This window comes from Arachis ipaensis, chromosome B10, assembly GCF_059453495.1.
Source record: "Arachis ipaensis isolate K30076 ecotype BB chromosome B10, ASM5945349v1, whole genome shotgun sequence".
NCBI lineage: Eukaryota > Viridiplantae > Streptophyta > Magnoliopsida > Fabales > Fabaceae > Arachis > Arachis ipaensis.
This window is the reverse complement of record NC_142435.1, coordinates 125744957-125762710: the sequence shown is the minus strand read 5'-3', so window position 1 is coordinate 125762710 and position 17754 is coordinate 125744957. Positions and strand designations below refer to the sequence as shown.

The following is a 17754-nucleotide window of genomic DNA, read 5'->3' as shown; positions in this document are numbered from 1 at the left end:
GTGTGATGGTGGTTTCTGAGCAATTTCTGTTTTCCGAAGTATTAAGTCGCCTTTTGTAAATGATCTGCTCTTGACTACTTTGTTATATTGACGAGCTAGTGCGTGTGTGCCGCTTGCTGCCGTAGTGTGGCGAGGTCTCTTACTTCTTCTATGGTATCGAGTTCGGCTCTCCGAACTTCTTCCTGATTTTCGAGTTGTGTTCGGACCGAGTTTTGGGAGACTTCCAGTGGTATCATAGCCTCCGAGCCGTATACTAGCTTGAATGGTGTTTCTTTTGTTGATGATTGTGGGGTGGTGTTATACCCCCAAAGGACTTCAGGTATCAGTTCGGCCCAGAGTCCTTTGGCTTCATCTAGCTTTTTCTTTAGCGCATGTAGAATGACCTTATTTGCAGCCTCGGCTAATCCATTTGTTTGAGGATGTTCAACAGAGGCGAAATGTTGCCTAATTTTGAGGTTCTGCAAAAAAGAGTGGAATTTATGATCTGCGAACTGGCGACCATTGTCAGTGATAATATGGTGAGGTATGCCGAAACGGCAAACAATATTTTTCCAAACGAATAAAATCATTTGTTGAGATGTTATTTTTGCCAAAGGTTGGGCTTCCACCCATTTTGAGAAATAATCGATGCCGACGATGAGAAATTTTACCTGGCCCGGTGCCGTAGGGAACGGACCGAGTATATCTAAACCCCATTGGTTGAAGGGCCAACTGATGTCAGAGTGATGTAGTTGCTCGGCCGGAATGTGTATCAGTGGTGCGTGTTTCTGGCAATTGTTGCAGGTCCAGATTTTGTGTTGGCTATCCTGGTTTAAAGTTGGCCAGAAGAAGCCAACTCGGAGGACTTTTGCTGCTAAACTCCGAGCACCGGTGTGTGTTCCGCAGATGCCTTCATGTGTCTCGGCTAATGCTATTTCGGCTTCTGAATTATTGAGACATTTTAGCAATGGGCGAGTGTATCCTCGTCGATACAGTGTTCTGTTAAGTATTGTGAAGGAAGATGCTTGTCGTTGGAACTTTTTAGTATTCTCTATCCCTTCTGGTATATCACCTGTCTGTAAATATTGTATGAAGTCAGTCCTCCAATCTGTTTCCTGTGTAACACTTAACACATTTTTCAAACAGTTGGAGATGTTATGGTAAATTGATGTAGCATAGATAGTTCGGATTGCGTACTGCCGAGCTTAGATAAAATGTCGGCCCTTTGATTTTGTTCGCGTGGTATATGTTGTATTTCAAATTTGGCAAATTTTGTAGATAATTTCTTTACTAATAGTAAATATTTTGATAAGAGAGGATCTTTTACCTGAAAAAGGTCGTTTACCTGTTGTACTACTAGTAGAGAATCACAATATACCTTTATCGCTGAGATTTGGAGATCCAGACATAGTCGGAGTCCGGCGATTAGTGCTTCATACTCGGATTGATTGTTGCTGGCTTTGAAAGCTAAGTGTATGGAATGCTCCAGGATGAAGCCGTCATCGGTCTCCAGACGAATTCCAGCTCCACAACCCCCATTATTGGAAGAACCGTCCACATACAAAGTCCATTGCTTTGTATGGTCTTCTTCTGATGGTATTGTAAGCTCGGCGATGAAATCTGCCAAGAATTGGGACTTGATTGGTCTTCTGCATTGGTACCTGATATCGAACTCAGACAATTCGACTGCTCATTTTATAAGCCTTCCTGCGATTTCTGGTTTGTGTAATACTTGTCTTAATGAGTGATCGGTTCTGACGTGTATAACATGGCTCTGGAAGTAAGGTCGGAGACGTCGCACCGAAAATATCAGAGCTAACGCGAGCTTCTCTATCCTCGGATAGTTGAGCTCAGCGTGTTGGAGAGTTTTACTGACAAAATATATCGGATGTTGAACTTTGTTCCTTTCTGTAATAAGAGCTGAGCTTATCGCCCAATCAGTAATTGATAGATATAAAAATAAATCTTCCCCTTGGAGGGGTTTTTGCAAAATCAGCAGTTGTGAGAGAGTTGTTTTTAGTTTGGAAAAAGCTTTCTCACAATCGTCGTTCCAATGAAATTTGGTTTTCTTTTTTATTGTTTGGAAAAAAGGTATAGATGTTGAAGTTAGGCAAGGAACAAATCTTTAGATCGCGGCCAGTCTTCCTGTAAGGCGCTGAACTTCTTTGACTATTTTCGGGCTGGCCATGTCCAGAACTGCTCGGCACTTGTCTGGGTTTGCCTCTATTCCCCTGCGTGTTAGTAGAAATCCTAAAAACTTACCCCCTTGAACGGCGAATGCACATTTCTCGGGATTGAGTCGCATGTTGTAGTGGCAAATTTGGCCGAATATTTCTGTAAGGTCGTTGATATGGTTATTGCCGATTTTTGTCTTGGCGACCATATCATCCACATAGACTTCGATATTTCTGCCGATCTGTTTAGCGAAGACTTTGTCCATAAGTCGTTGGTAAGTTGCACCTGCGTTCTTCAATCCAAATGGCATAACTTTATAACAATAGTTACCGAAATCAGTAATAAATGCCGTTTTACTTTGGTCGGAGGGGTGCATGAGGATTTGGTTATACCCTGAATACGCATCCATAAAACTTAAGGTAGCATAACCTGAGGCGTTATCTACTAAAGAGTCTATGGATGGTAGAGGGTAAGAATCCTTAGGGCATGCTTTGTTTAAGTCAGTGAAGTCGACGCACATGCGCCACTTACCGTTTTGTTTTCTTACCATTACCACATTTGCTAACCAGGTAGTAAATCTGATTTCTTTGATAAATTCAGCGTTGATGAGCTTTTGTGTTTCCTCTAGGGACGCTCTTCTCTTCTCTCCGCCGAGTTTCCTTTTCTTTTGCTGAACTGGTCGGACTGCCGAGTTTATTGCTAGTTTGTGACTGATGATTTATGGGTCGATGCCGGGCATGTCTGAAGGTGTCCATGCGAAAAGATCGGCTTGATTTTGTAGAAAGGTTGTGATTTCTTGTAGTTCTGATTTGCTGATTGACGTACCTACATAAGTGAATTTGTTAGGGTCATTGTTAAAATATACTTTCCGTAGGTCGTCGGATGGTTTTGGGCGTTCAAGGAAATCAGCTCTTGGATCAAGGTCGGCGAGTGTGTGGCTGTTTTGCTGGAGGTCGACATTGTTGACTTGTTGCCTTGGTCGATTTTGGTATTTCATGCTGATGTTGTAACATTGTCGTGCTTCTTTATGATCTCCATGGATTGTTACAACTTGATCGTTCTGCAGGGGAAACTTAACACACATATGAACTGTAGAAGAAATGGTGCCGAACTTGTTCATAAAAGGTCGGCCAAGGATAAGGTTATATGGACTAAAACAATCAACTACTAAATATTGAATATCATATGTTTTTGAAAGAGGATGCTCACCCAGTGTGGTTTGTAACCACACTGAACCCAGTATTGGAACTTGCTCTCCTGAGAATCCGACCAAGTCTCCTCCTGTTGACTGTAGCATGTTGTCGCTGAGCTTCATTTTTTGGAATGTGGAATAGAACAGAACGTCGGCGCTGCTCCCGAGGTCTAAGAGTACTTTTCTTACCAATAAATCCCCTAGCTGAAGAGTGACTACCACAGGGTCGTCCAAATTTGGTATGCCGGAGTTGAAGTCGGCGTGTGTAAAAGTAACTTGTGGTTGTTGATTAGTTACTTCAGCATCTTGTTGTGGTCCGTTTACCGAGCATATTGCTCAGAACGATCTTTTCCTTGCCGAACTTGAGGATCCTCCACTTGCGTATCCTCTTGAAATGCAATTGATTATACCTCGTGGTCTTTCGTATTGGCTTGAAGATGCCTTCTCTTTTCCTCGGTTTTGTTGTTCAGAGGAATCGTTTGTTGTGGAAGGTGTGACGCGCTTTTGGATGTGGCCCCCAATGTACTTGTCGAGGTGTCCTTGCTTGGCCAGGCATTCTAAAAGGTCTTTGGCTACTGATGAGCGGATAATTTATACGCTTTTTGGCATTATTTTTACATAGTTTTTAGTATGATTTAGTTAGTTTTTAGTATATTTTTATTAGTTTTTAAATAAAAATCATATTTCTGGACTTTACTATGAGTTTGTGTATTTTTCTGTGATTTCAGGTATTTTCTGGCTGAAATTGAGGGACTTGAGCAAAAATCAGATTCAGAGGTTGAGGAAGGACTGCAGATGCTGTTAGATTCTGACCTCCCTGCACTCAAAGTGAATTTTCTGAAGCTACAGAACTTCAAATGGCGCGCTCTCAATTGCGTTGGAAAGTAGACATCCAGGGCTTTCCAGCAATATATAATAGTCTATACTTTGCTCGAGTTTAGACGATGCAAACTGGCGTTCAACGCCAGTTCCATGTTGCATTCTAGAGTTAAACGCCAGAAACAGGTTGCAAAGTGGAGTTAAACGCCAGAAACAGGTTACAAACTGGCGTTCAACTCCAAGAGAAGCCTCTACACGTGTAAAGCTCAATGCTCAGCCCAAGCACACACCAAGTGGGCTCTAGAAGTGGATTTCTGCATCATTTACTTATTTCTGTAACCCTAGTAACTAGTTTAGTATAAATAGAACTTTTTACTATTGTATTTACATCTTTTTTGTTCATCTTGGGATGTTTAGTTCTTAGATCATGGGGCTGGCCTCTCGGCCATGCCTGGACCTTGTTTTTATGTATTTTCAACGGTAGAGTTTCTACACACCATAGATTAAGGTGTGGAGCTCTGCTGTTCCTCATGAATTAATGCAAAGTACTATTGTTTTTCTATTCAATTCAAGCTTATTCCTATTCTAAGATATTCATTCGCACCCAAGAACATGATGAATGTGATGATTATGTGACGCTCATCACCATTCTCACCTATGAACGCGTGCCTGACAACCACTTCCGTTCTACATGAAGATGAGATAGAATGAGTATCTCTTAGATATCTAATACAGGGGACCGAGTCCGAGATATTAGAGTCTTCGTGGTATAAGTTATAACCCATGGACGGCCATTCCAGAGATCTGGAAAGTCTAAACCTTGTCTGTGGTATTCCGAGTAGGATTTGGGAAGGGATGGCTATGACGAGCTTCAAACTCGCGAGTGCTGGGTGTAGTGACAGACATAAAAGGATAGTAAATCCTATTCCAGTATGATTGAGAACCGACAGATGATTAGCCATGCAGTGACGGCGCATTGGACCATTTTCACAGAGAGGATGGGATGTAGCCATTGACAACGGTGATGCCCTACATACAGCTTGCCATGGAAGGGAGTAGGAATGATTGGATGAAGACAGCAAGAAAGCAGATGTTCAGGAGGAACGAAAGCATCTCTATACGCTTATCTGAAATTCTCACCAATGAATTACATGAGTATCTCTATCCTAGTTTATATTTTGATTATGTTTTTATTATCAATTCACCATAACCATTTGAATCTGCCTGACTGAGATTTACAAGGTGACCATAGCTTGCTTCAGACCGACAATCTCCGTGGGATCGACCCTTACTCACGTAAGGTTTATTACTTGGACGACCCAGTGCACTTGCTGGTTAGTTGTGCGAAGTTGCGACAAAGTGTGATTCACATTTGAGAGCACCAAGTCTTTGGCGCCATTGTTGATGATCGCAATTTCGTGCACCAAGTTTTTGGCGCCGTTGCCGGGGATTGTTCGAGTTTGGACAACTGACGGTTCATCTTGTTGCTCAGATTAGGTAATTTTATTTTAATTTGAACCTTTTTGTTTTTACTCTTTTATTTTCGAAAAATTTTCAAAAAAAAATATAAAAATAAATATTTTCAAAAATATATTTTTCTTCAGAAGTTTTAAGATAGTGTTTCATGATGATTTGTTGAATCCTGACTGGCTGTAAGCCATGTCTAATCTTTTGGACCGGGGTTTCAACTTATCATCACAAGAGCTTGTTGATCTTCACCCATTTGGCAGTTACACACATAGTTGTTGTATACATGGGAGGTAGGCAATATCTGCTGAACCTTGGCTGGCCATTGGCCATGTCTAGTGTTTTGGACCGGAGCTTTCACTGAAAGCTTGGCTGGCTAGTAAGCTATGTCTAATTCCTGGACTGGAGCTTTAGACTAACATTGTAAGATTCCTGAAATTCTTATTAAAAATTTTGAAATCCTTATTTTTCTTTTTCCAATTAACTTTTGAAAAGATACAAAAAAATTTAATAAAATTATAAAACCAAAAATAATTTGATGTTTCTTATTCAAGTCTTGTGTCAGTTTTTAAGTTTGGTGTCAATTGCATGTTTATCTCTTTCTTGCATTTTTCGAAAATTCATGCATTGCATTCTTCATGATCTTCAAGTTGTTCTTAGTAAGTCTTCTTGTTTGATCTTCATATTTTCTTGTTTTGTGTCTTTTCTTGTTTCTCATATGCATTTTTGAATTATTAATGTCTCAACATTGAAAATTTCTAAGTTTGGTGTCGTGCATGTTTTTCTTTTCTTAAAAATTTTCAAAAATAAGTTCTTGGTGTTCATCTGACATTCAAAGTGTTCTTGGTGTTCATCTTAACATTCAAAGTGTTCTTGCATGCATCAATTGTTTTGATCCAAAATTTTCATGCATGGAGTCTTTTTCATATTTTTCTCTTCCATCATTAAAAATTCAAAAATAAAAAAATATCTGTCCCTTATTTCACTCATAAATTTTGAAAATTTGAGTTGACTTTTTCAAAACTTTTTAAAATTTAGTTGTTTCTTATGAGTCAAGTCAAAATTTCAATTTAAAAATTCTATCTTTTTCAAATCTTTTTCAAAATTCAAATCTTTTTCAAATTTCTTCTTAATATTTTCGAAAATTTCAAAATTTATTTTCAAAATCTTTTTCTTATTTCTATTTCATATTTTCGAAATTAATGCTAACAATTAATATGATTGATTCAAAAATTTTAAGTTTGTTACTTGCCTAGTAAGAAAGATTCAATCTTTGAATTTCAAAATCATATCTTTTTGTTTCTTGTTAGTCAAGTAATCAACTTTAATTTTCAAAATCAAATCTTTTTAAAAATTTTTTCAAATCTTTTTCAAAATAAATTTCAATCACATCTTTTTCAAAATTAATTTCAAAATATTTTCTAACTTCTTATCTTTTCCAAATTTGATTTTCAAATCTTTTTCAATTAACCACTTAACTTTTTGTTTGATTCTTATCTTTTTCAAAACTACCTAACTAACTCTCTCTCTCTAATTTTCGAAAATCCCTTCCCTCTTTTTCAAAATTCAATTTTAATTAACTAATTGTTTTAAATTTTAATTTAATTTAATTTAATTTTTCTTTTTAATTCTCAAATTTTAATTTTAATTTTAAATTAAAAACAAAAAATATTTTCATTTTATTTTATTTAATTTTCGAAATTCTCTCTCTCATCTCCTTCTAATTATTTACTAACACTTCTCTTCATCTCAAAATTCGAACACTCTCTTCCTCCTTGTGTTCGGATTTCTCTTCTTCTATTCTTTTCTTCTTCTACTCGCATAAGGAATCTCTATACTGTGACATAGAGGATTCTATATTTTCTTTTGTTTTCTTCTTTTTCATATGAGCAGGAACAAGGATAAGAACATTCTTGTTGAGGCTGATCCTGAACCTGAAAGGACTCTGAAGAGGAAGCTAAGGGAAGCTAAAGCACAACTCTCTGGAGAAAATCTGACAGAAATTTTTGAAAAAGAAAGAGACATGGCCGAAAAGAATAACAATGCAAGGAAGATGCTTGGTGACTTTACTGCACCAAATTCCAACTTACATAGAAGAAGCATCTCAATCCCTGCCATTGGAGCAAATAATTTTGAGCTTAAACCTCAATTAGTTTCTCTGATGCAACAGAACTGCAAGTTTCATGGACTCCCATCTGAAGATCCTTTTCAGTTCTTAACTGAATTCTTGCAGATCTGTGATACTGTTAAGACTAATGGGGTTGATACCGAGGTCTACAGGCTTATGCTTTTCCCGTTTGCTGTAAGAGACAGAGCTAGAATATGGTTGGACTCTCAACCTAAGGATAGCCTAAACTCTTGGGATAAGCTCGTCACAGCTTTCTTAGCCAAGTTCTTCCTTCTCAAAAGCTTAGTAAGCTTAGAGTGGATGTTCAAACCTTTAGACAGAAAGAAGGTGAATCCCTCTATGAAGCTTGGGAGAGATATAAGGAACTGACCAAAAAGTGTCCTTCTGACATGCTTTCAGAATGGACCATCCTGGATATATTCTATGATGGTCTGTCTGAGTTATCAAAGATGTCATTGGACCATTCTGCAGGTGGATCCATTCACCTAAAGAAAATGCCTGCAGAAGCTCAGGAACTCATTGAGATGGTTGCTAATAACCAGTTCATGTACACTTCTGAGAGGAATCCTGTAAGTAATGGGACGCCTCAAAGGAAGGGAGTTCTTGAAATTGATACTCTGAATGCCATATTGGCTCAGAACAAAATATTGACTCAGCAAGTCAATATGATCTCTCAGAGTCTGAATGGATTGAAGGAATCATCCAACAGTACTATAGAGGCATCTTCTGAAGAAGAAGCTTATGATCCTGAGAACCCTGCAATAGCAGAGGTGAATTACATGGGTGAACCCTATGGAAACACCTATAATTCCTCATGGAGAAATCATCCAAATTTCTCATAGAAGGATCAACAAAAGCCTCAACAAGGCTTTAATAATGGTGGAAGAAACAGGTTTAGCAATAGCAAGCCTTTTCCATCATCCACTCAACAACAGACAGAGAATTCTGAGCAGAATCCATCTAGCTTAGCAAATATAGTCTCTGATCTATCTAAGTCCACTTTAAGTTTCATGAATGAAACAAGGTCCTCTATTAAAAATTTGGAGGCACAAGTGGGCCAGCTGAGTAAAAGGGTCACTGAAACTCCTCCTAGTACTCTCCCAAGCAATACAGAAGAGAATCCAAAAAGAGAGTGCAAGGCCATAACCTTACTTGGTGTGACCGAACCCAAAGAGGAGGAGGAGGGCGTGAATTCTAGTGAGGAAGACCTCCTGGGACGTTCAGTAACCAATAAGGAGTTTCCCTTTGAGGAACCAAAGGAATCTGAGGCTTATCTAGAGACCATAGAGATTCCATTGAACCTCCTTCTGCCCTTCATGAGCTCTGATGAGTATTCTTCTTCTGAAGAGAATGAAGAAGTTACTGAAGAGCAAGTTGCTAAGTACCTTGGTGCAATCATGAAGTTGAATGCCAAATTATTTGGTAATGAGACTTGGGAAGATGAACCTCCCTTGCTCACCAATGAACTGAATGCATTGGATAGGCAGAAATTACCTCAAAAGAAATAGGATCCTGGTAAATTCCTAATTCCTTGTAACATAGGCACCATGACCTTTGAGAAGGCTCTGTGTGACCTGGGGTCAGGAATAAACTTAATGCCACTCTCTGTAATGGAGAAACTTGGGATCTTTGAGGTGCAAGCTGCCAGAATCTCATTAGAGATTGCAGACAACTCAAGAAAACAGGCTTATGGACAAGTAGAGGATGTGTTAGTAAAGGTTGAAGGCCTTTACATCCCTGCTGATTTCATAATCCTAGACACTGGGAAGGAAGAGGATGAATCCATCATCCTTGGAAGACCCTTTCTAGCCACAGTAAAAGCTGTGATTGATGTGGACAGAGGAGAGTTGATCCTTCAACTTAATGAGGACAACCTTGTGTTTAAAACTCAAGGATCTCCTTCTGTAACCATGGAGAGGAAGCATGAAAAGCTTCTCTCACTCCAGAGTCAACTAAAGCCCGCACAGTCAAACTTTAAGTTTGGTGTTGGGAGGTCCCAACAATGCTCTGATTATCTGTGAGGCTCCATGAGAGCTCACTGTCAAGCTATTGACATTAAAGAAGCGCTTGTTGCGAGGCAACCCAATGTTATTTAATTATATCTATTTTATTTTCTTTTTGTTATTTCATGTTTTATTAGGTTGATGATCATGTGGAGTCACAAAAACTACTGAAAAATAAAAAACAAAATGAAAAACAGCATTAAAAATAGCACACCCTGGAGGAGGAGCATTCTGGCGTTTAAACGCCAGAAACAAGCATCTGTCTGGCGTTTAACGCCAGAAACAAGCATCTACCTGGCGTTAAACGCCAGAAACAGGCTACATTTAGGCGTTTAACGCCAGATACAGGCAGTAATCTGGCGTTAAATGCCAGGATTGCACAGCAAGGGCATTTTACACGCCTAATTGGAGCAAGGATGTTAAGTCCTTGGCCCCACTGGATCTGTGGACCCCACAGGATCCCCACTACTTCTTCTCTCATCTTCACACCTTTTCATAACTCTCTTCTCCAAAACCATCATACAACCCACCTACACCCACCCACTCAAATTCAAACCATCACTCCTTCCTTTTCACACATTATAACCACCTAAAACCCTCCTTGGCCGAATATACATTCTCCTTCCATCTCCTCCATTTTCTTCTTCTTCTACTACTTTCTTTCTTCTTTTGCTCGGGGACGAGCAAACCTTCTAAGTTTGGTGTGGTAAAAGTGTTGCTTTTTGTTTTTCCATAACCATTTATGACACCTAAGGCCAGAGAAACATCTAGAAAGAGAAAAGGGAAAGCAAAAGTTTCCACCTCTGAGTCATGGGAGATGGAGAGATTCATCTCAAAAGCTCATCACTAAAAAAAAGGATGGAGCAAACAAGAGATCATGGACCTCAACAAGAGCATGAGGAAATTCCTAACCATGAAATCCCTGAGATGCCTCAGGGGATGCACTTTCCTCCACAGAATTATTGGGAGCAAATCAACACCTCCCTAAGAGAATTAAGCTCCAACATGGGACAACTAAGAATGGAGCACCAAGAGCACTCCATCATCCTCCATGAAATTAGAGAAGATCAAAGAGCTACGAAGGAGGAGCAACAAAGGCAAGGAAGAGACATAGAGGAGCTCAAGAGCACCATTGGTTCTTCAAGAAGAGGAAGACGCCACCCTCACTAAGGTGCACTCATTCCTTAATCTCCTTGTCTATTTATTTTCTGTTTTCGGTTTTTATGCTTATCATGTTTGTCTATGTTTGTGTCTTTACTAGATGATCATTAGTGTTTAAGTGTCTATGCCTTAAAGTTATAAATGTCCAATGAATCCATCACCTCTCTTAAATGAAAAATATTTTAATTACAAAAGAATAAGAAGTACATGAGTTTCGAATTCATCCTTGAAATTAGTTTAATTATTTTGATGTGGTGACAATACTTTTTGTTTTCTGAATGAATGCTTGAACAGTGCACATGTCTTTTGAATTTGTTGTTTATGAATGTTAAATATGTTGGCTCTTAAAAGAATGATGAAAAAGGAGAAATATTATTTGATAATCTGAAAAATCATAAAATTGATTCTTGAAGCAAGAAAAAGCAGTGAATACAAAAGCTTACAGAAAAAAAAAGAGAGAAGAGAAAATTGCGAAAAAAAAGGAGAGGAAAAAGAAAAAGCAAGCAGAAAAAGCCAATAGCCCATACAACCAAAAGGCAAGGGTAATAAAAAGGATCCAAGACTTTGAGCATCAGTGGATAAGAGGGCCTAAAGGAATAAAAATCCTGGCCTAAGCGGCTAAACCAAGCTGTCCCTAACCATGTGCTTGTGGCGTGAAGGTGTCAAGTGAAAACTTGAGACTGAGTGGTTAAAGTCAAGGTCCAAAGCAAAAACAGAGTGTGCTTAAGAACCCTGGACACCTCTAATTGGGGACTTTAGCAAAGCTGAGTTACAATCTGAAAAGGTTCACCCAGTTATGTGTCTGTGGCATTTATGTATCCGGTGGTAATACTGGAAAACAAAGTGCTTAGGGCCACGGCCAAGACTCATAAAGTAACTGTGTTCAAGAATCAACATACTGAACTAGGAAAATCAATAACACTATCTGAATTCTAAGTTTCTATAGATGCCAATCATTCTGAACTTCAATGGATAAAGTGAGATGCCAAAACTATTCAAGAGGCAAAAAGCTACTAGTCCCGCTCATCTGATTGGAGCTAAGTTTCATTGATATTTTTGAATTTATAGTATATTCTCTTCTTTTTATCCCATTTGATTTTCAGTTGCTTGGGGACAAGCAACAATTTAAGTTTGGTGTTATGATGAGCGGATAATTTATACACTTTTTGGCATTATTTTTACATAGTTTTTAGTATGATTTAGTTAGTTTTTAGTATATTTTTATTAGTTTTTAAATAAAAATCACATTTCTGGACTTTACTATGAGTTTGTGTGTTTTTCTGTGATTTCAGGTATTTTCTGGCTGAAATTGAGGGACTTGAGCGAAAATCAAATTCAGAGGTTGAGGAAGGACTGCAGATGCTGTTGGATTCTGACCTCCCTGCACTCAAAGTGGATTTTCTGGAGCTACAGAACTCCAAATGACGCGCTCTCAATTGCATTGGAAATTAGACATCCAGGGCTTTCCAGAAATATATAATAGTCCATACTTTGCTTGAGTTTAGATAACGCAAACTGGCGTTCAACGCCAGTTCCATGTTGCATTATGGAGTTAAACGCCAGAAACAGGTTACAAAGTGGAGTTAAACGCCAGAAACAGGTTACAAACTGGCGTTCAACTCCAAGAGAAGCCTCTACATATGTAAAGCTCAATGCTCAGTCCAAGCACACACTAAGTGGGCCCCAGAAGTGGATTTCTGCATCATTTACTTATTTCTGTAACCCTAGTAACTAATTTAGTATAAATAGAACTTTTTACTATTGTATTTACATCTTTTTTGTTCATCTTGGGACGTTTAGTTCTTAGATCATGGGGGCTGGCCTCTCGGCCATGCCTGGATCTTGTTCTTATGTATTTTCAACGGTAGAGTTTCTACATACCATAGATTAAGGTGTGGATCTCTGCTGTTCCTCATGAATTAATGCAAAGTACTATTGTTTTTCTATTCAATTCAAGCTTATTCCTATTCTAAGATATTCATTCGCACGCAAGAACATGATGAATGTGATGATTATGTGACGCTCATCACCATTCTCACCTATGAACGCGTGCCTGACAACCACTTCCGTTCTACATGAAGATGAGATAGAATGAGTATCTCTTAGATATCTAATACAGCAGACCGAGTCCGAGATATTAGAGTCTTCGTGGTATAAGTTAGAACCCATGGACGGCCATTCCAGAGATCCGAAAAGTCTAAACCTTGTCTGTGGTATTCCGAGTAGGATCTGGGAAGGGATGGTTGTGACGAGCTTCAAACTCGCGAGTGCTGGGCGTAGTGACAGACGCAAAAGGATAGTAAATCCTATTCCAGTATGATCGAGAACCGACAGATGATTAGCCATGCAATGACATCGCATTGGACCATTTTCACAGAGAGGATGGGATGTAGCCATTGACAACGGTGATGCCCTACATACAGCTTGCCATGGAAGGGAGTAGGAATGATTGGATGAAGACAGCAGGAAAGCAGATGTTCAGGAGGAACGAAAGCATCTCTATACGCTTATCTGAAATTCTCACCAATGAATTACATGAGTATCTCTATCCTAGTTTATATTTTAATTATGTTTTTATTATTAATTCACCATAACCATTTGAATCCGCCTGACTAAGATTTACAAGGTGACCATAGCTTGCTTCAGGCTGACAATCTCCATGGGATCGACCCTTACTCACGTAAGGTTTATTACTTGGACGACCCAGTGCACTTGCTGGTTAGTTGTGCGAAGTTGTGACAAAGTGTGATTCACGTTTGAGAGCACCAAGTCTTTGGCGCCATTGTTGATGATTGCAATTTCGTGCACCAGCTACCACACAGTCATCAGTGTTGTGGCCGTGTTTCTGGTGGAAAGCGTAATATTTAGACTTGTCCACATTCTTTGCATCTTGATAGGTGCCGGCTTTCCTTGGTGGTTTAATCAATTTAAAATTCAAGATTTCTTTGATTATGTCTTCTCTCTTAGTATTGAACTGCGTATAAGAATCAAATCGAGGGGTTAGTTTAAAATTTTTCTTAGTGCTGGAGTTCTTGTCGTCGTCTCGGAAGTGTGACTTCTCAGTTTTTTGAGCTTGTCTGAGCTCTTCGATGTCAATTTGGCCTTTTGCCTTCTCGCGAAATTCTGCAAGGGTCCTCGGCTTGGCTACTGCGATTGTCTCCTAGAATTTTCTAGGTCGGAGTCCGCTCTTGATTGCGTGTAGGTGAACCTCGGGGTGGAGGTCAGGTATACTGATTGCGACTTTGGTGAAGCGGGTCATGTAGTCCTTCAAGCTTTCGTTCGGTCCATGTTTGATTGTATTCAAGTAATCGGAGTCGTGCAAGTAAATTGCGGACCCGGCAAAGTGCTCTTCAAATAACTTCGCCAGCTGCTGAAACCGCGAGATGGAACCTGCAGGCAAAGCATACAACCAATCAAGTGCAGGACCGTCTAAATAATTTGGAAAACAACGGCATAAAACTGTATCTGATGCACCATTGACGATCATTATTGATCGGAACTTCTTGATAAATTTCTTTGGGTCTCCGAGTCCATCATAAGGTGTGAGGGTTAGCGGCAGTGTGAATCTCTTTGGCAATTCGAAGTTCATTACTTCTTCTGTGAAGGGTCCCACAAGGTCGTCGGCCTCCTCCTTTTCATCTTCAGGTTGGGGTTCTTCGGCTTGGGCAGTCTCCGAGACATGAGAGGGTTGGGAATGATGTTCCTCATCTTCTGGCTGCTATTGGTGAGTATCGTTGTGTTCTATCTGAGCATGATTTAGTTCGGCGATTTGGGCAGCCAATATTTGGTTCTCGTCGGCCATTCGTTGGTTGGCTTGTTGTAGCTCAGCTACCATTCGCATGAGTTCGGACAGTGAAGGAGGCGGTACGTCAGCCATGTGTGTGAACGAAGGTAATGGGACCAAAAGAAAAATACGACTTCCTCGGCCCCACGGTGGGCGCCAATTGATCTTGCCTGGGAAATAGATCGGCCTCGATTGCTTGGAATCGGCCGAGCTATGCACTGGAAAGCTAAACGTCTGACTCTTTGAATTCGAACTCCTTACGTGTGTTGTTGTGTGAAAGCAGTAAGAAGAGGGTGGAGTGTACTTGCAAAGGCACTCCGAAGCTTAAGTCAGTGTATATTCTTGCTATATTGAAAACTTAGGTATCAAGAAAAGTTCTACTTCCCTTTATATGATAAATTCCTTGTCTGTTACATTCTCGGTAATAATTGTCGAATAATTGATATTGTAACTATTCCGAGGGTTACCTGAAACTGGAGGTCGATCTCAGATGAGATCTTCTGTACTGGTCGGTGTCGACGTGTCCGGCCGGAGCTGTTGTGTCCGACTTGTTGGATGGCTGCACTGCTGATCCTTGGTCACCGGAGGGTGGGGGGTACCTGCAAGAGACTCCGATGCTTAAGTTAGCACGGGTATTAAGCAGGTTTAATGTAGAATCAGAGTATGAGTTATACCTGGGTGCTCCAGTGTATTTATAGTAGTGGGCTGACCTTTCTGATAAGATAAGTTAGTTATCATATCTTATCTTATCTCATTTTAAGTGAAGTCAGCTTATCTTCAAGGGAACCGCCTTTTATCTCTATAGGCTTGGGTTGCCGTTGGATTTGGGTCGTGTTCCTCTATTTGGGCCCTTTATGGGGCTTTCCTGTCGATTTGGCCGACCTCTTTTAAAAGAGGTCGGGTAGCCTGACCTGAAGAGGTCGGTCGCTTTGTCGCCAATCATCCCAGGTCGGATAGCTCGACCCAGTGTATGAACAGTGCCCCTGCTTGAGCTCGGTCTTCTTTTTTGAGGTCGAGTCCTTGACTTCGGTCCTTCTCTAGTGAAGTCGAACTCAAGCATTTAGTCGATTCCTTCCTTTGTAGAACCTTTTTGAATGTGGAACGTTTTTCTCTAAAAGCGCACGCTTATGTATTAGCGCTTCTAGGGAACGTGCGAGGGTTAAATTCCTTCATTAATTGGCATTAATTGCCTCGTTTCCTTTGGCTTTATTTTGAATTTCTGCATTCAGAAAATGGTTTCTCTTCTTCGTTCTTCTTCGTAACTTCTTCCTTTACTTTCTCACTTTTTGCCTGCGCTTTGTCTTTGCTTTGCGGCATCATTCGGCGATTTTCTGGGCGATTCCGTTTTTGAAGCTTCTTTATTCATTTCAGGTTGGTTCTTTCTTCCTTTCCTTCTTCGTCATTTTTTCCGCCTGATGGTGAGAAAGTTTCGATTTTGCTTTGAGAAAGTTTGGATCTTTCTGCTTTTGCTGTGCCTGGTTACTGTCGTAATGCGTGCTCTGAAGTTTCTTCGCCCTTTTGTATGAATCTTTTTGTCTTTCCTATTGCTTGGTGCTCTTAGGGCTTTTGCATGTTATCACTATTTTCATTTGTGCTTTTGATAATAATTTGTTTGATTCTGGAGAAAAGGCTGTGTCTTTGATGATTTTCTGCTTGGCATTTTTGATGTCGACAATGCTTTTTGCTGATAGACTGTAGAAAGATAGTGGCTTAGATGACTTTTGTGTTTTTACTTCCCTTTTTCAAAACGTTTGTCTACTTGAAATCTTCTTTTCTTGTTTGGGAAATACCGGGACATAAGCTGTAGATTTTTCCTGAAACCTTGCTTTGCCACTGCCTCCAAAGGATGCCCCAGGACTTTGGTTTGAGTCTTGGGGTTTTCCTTTTCTGTTTGTTCGTCTGTATCATATTAGTCGAGTTGCTTTGTCCCTCCTCCGAGATGTTTTTTAGTAATCCAATCTTCTTTTATTTTTGTAGGATTAGTTGGCCTCATGTCTTCTCGCAATAACGTTGTAGAGATGTCTTCCAAAGTTCCCGAGGGGATGTCCGATTGGCTGGACTCCCTTGTCCTAATGTGTGTCTCTGTCGTGGACGCTGAATTTTGTGTAGAGCTGAGGAAACGTCATAGGATTTGTGGTAACAGTGCTCGGGAGAGGGATTACGAGCTTGTAGCTCCTGACTCTGATGAAAGGGCTTGTTTTCCTACTTTCGTCGAGGGGGAGCGTCCCTTCTTCTATGCCTATGAATATTTCTTCAGCCAGTTGGACGTTACTTTTCCTTTTACTACTTTCGAGACCGACTTGTTGTGGTCATGTAACATTGCTCCATCCCAGCTTCATCCGAATTCCTGAGGTTTTATCAAGATATTTCAACTGTTTTGCCAAGAGTTAGGCATAACACCTTCTCAAACTCTTTTCCTCTATCTTTTTGTCTCGGCCAAGCCTGGAGGTTCTTCCAAAAAGAAAGCTTCCTGGGTTTCTTTTAGATCGGCCCAGGGGCATAAAATTTTTGCCATGTATGATGAGTCTTTTAAAGATTTTAAGAATTATTTCTTCCGAGTCCGTGCTGTTGAGGGGGTCCGCCCCTTTTTTCTTGATGAGAATGACGAGCCTGCTTTTCCTCTAGAGTGACAAAAGAATGTGAGAGTGCCTTGTTATACATGGGAGATGCTTAATGAGGTTGAGTGAGCTTTTGTAGTTGTTCTTGAAGATTTGTGGGGGGAACCACCCCATCTGGATACAAAAAGATTTTTGAGTGATCCATCTTTGGTTTGAACTGCTTTGGGTATTGTCTGACTTGTTTCTATACTTGTTTCTTAGTTTTTCTTCTCCTAGGTTGTAACTCATCATTATGGTTGATTCTGTATTTTCAGAGATGTCGAAAACAATGATTCCATAAAGGCCTACAAGAAGGCGAAGAAGGCTGCTGCTACTCAAAACATCTCGGCCAAGGCGGCCGGAGAGGGATCTTCTCAAGTTCCAGTGAAGCCGCCTGTGCCGAGTTCTCCTAGGCTGAGGAAGGTGATCCCCACTCCTCGAGTTCGTCT

At 40.1% G+C, this 17754-nt stretch overlaps 1 non-coding gene across 1 annotated transcript; it reads right to left on the bottom strand.

Moving 5' to 3' along the window:
• Nucleotides 1-8047: 8047 nt before the first annotated feature.
• Nucleotides 8048-8155, bottom strand: LOC148581626 (small nucleolar RNA R71). Its single transcript, XR_015899283.1, has one exon. It is a non-coding gene; the product is annotated as a small nucleolar RNA R71 (small nucleolar RNA).
• Nucleotides 8156-17754: the final 9599 nt, after the last annotated feature.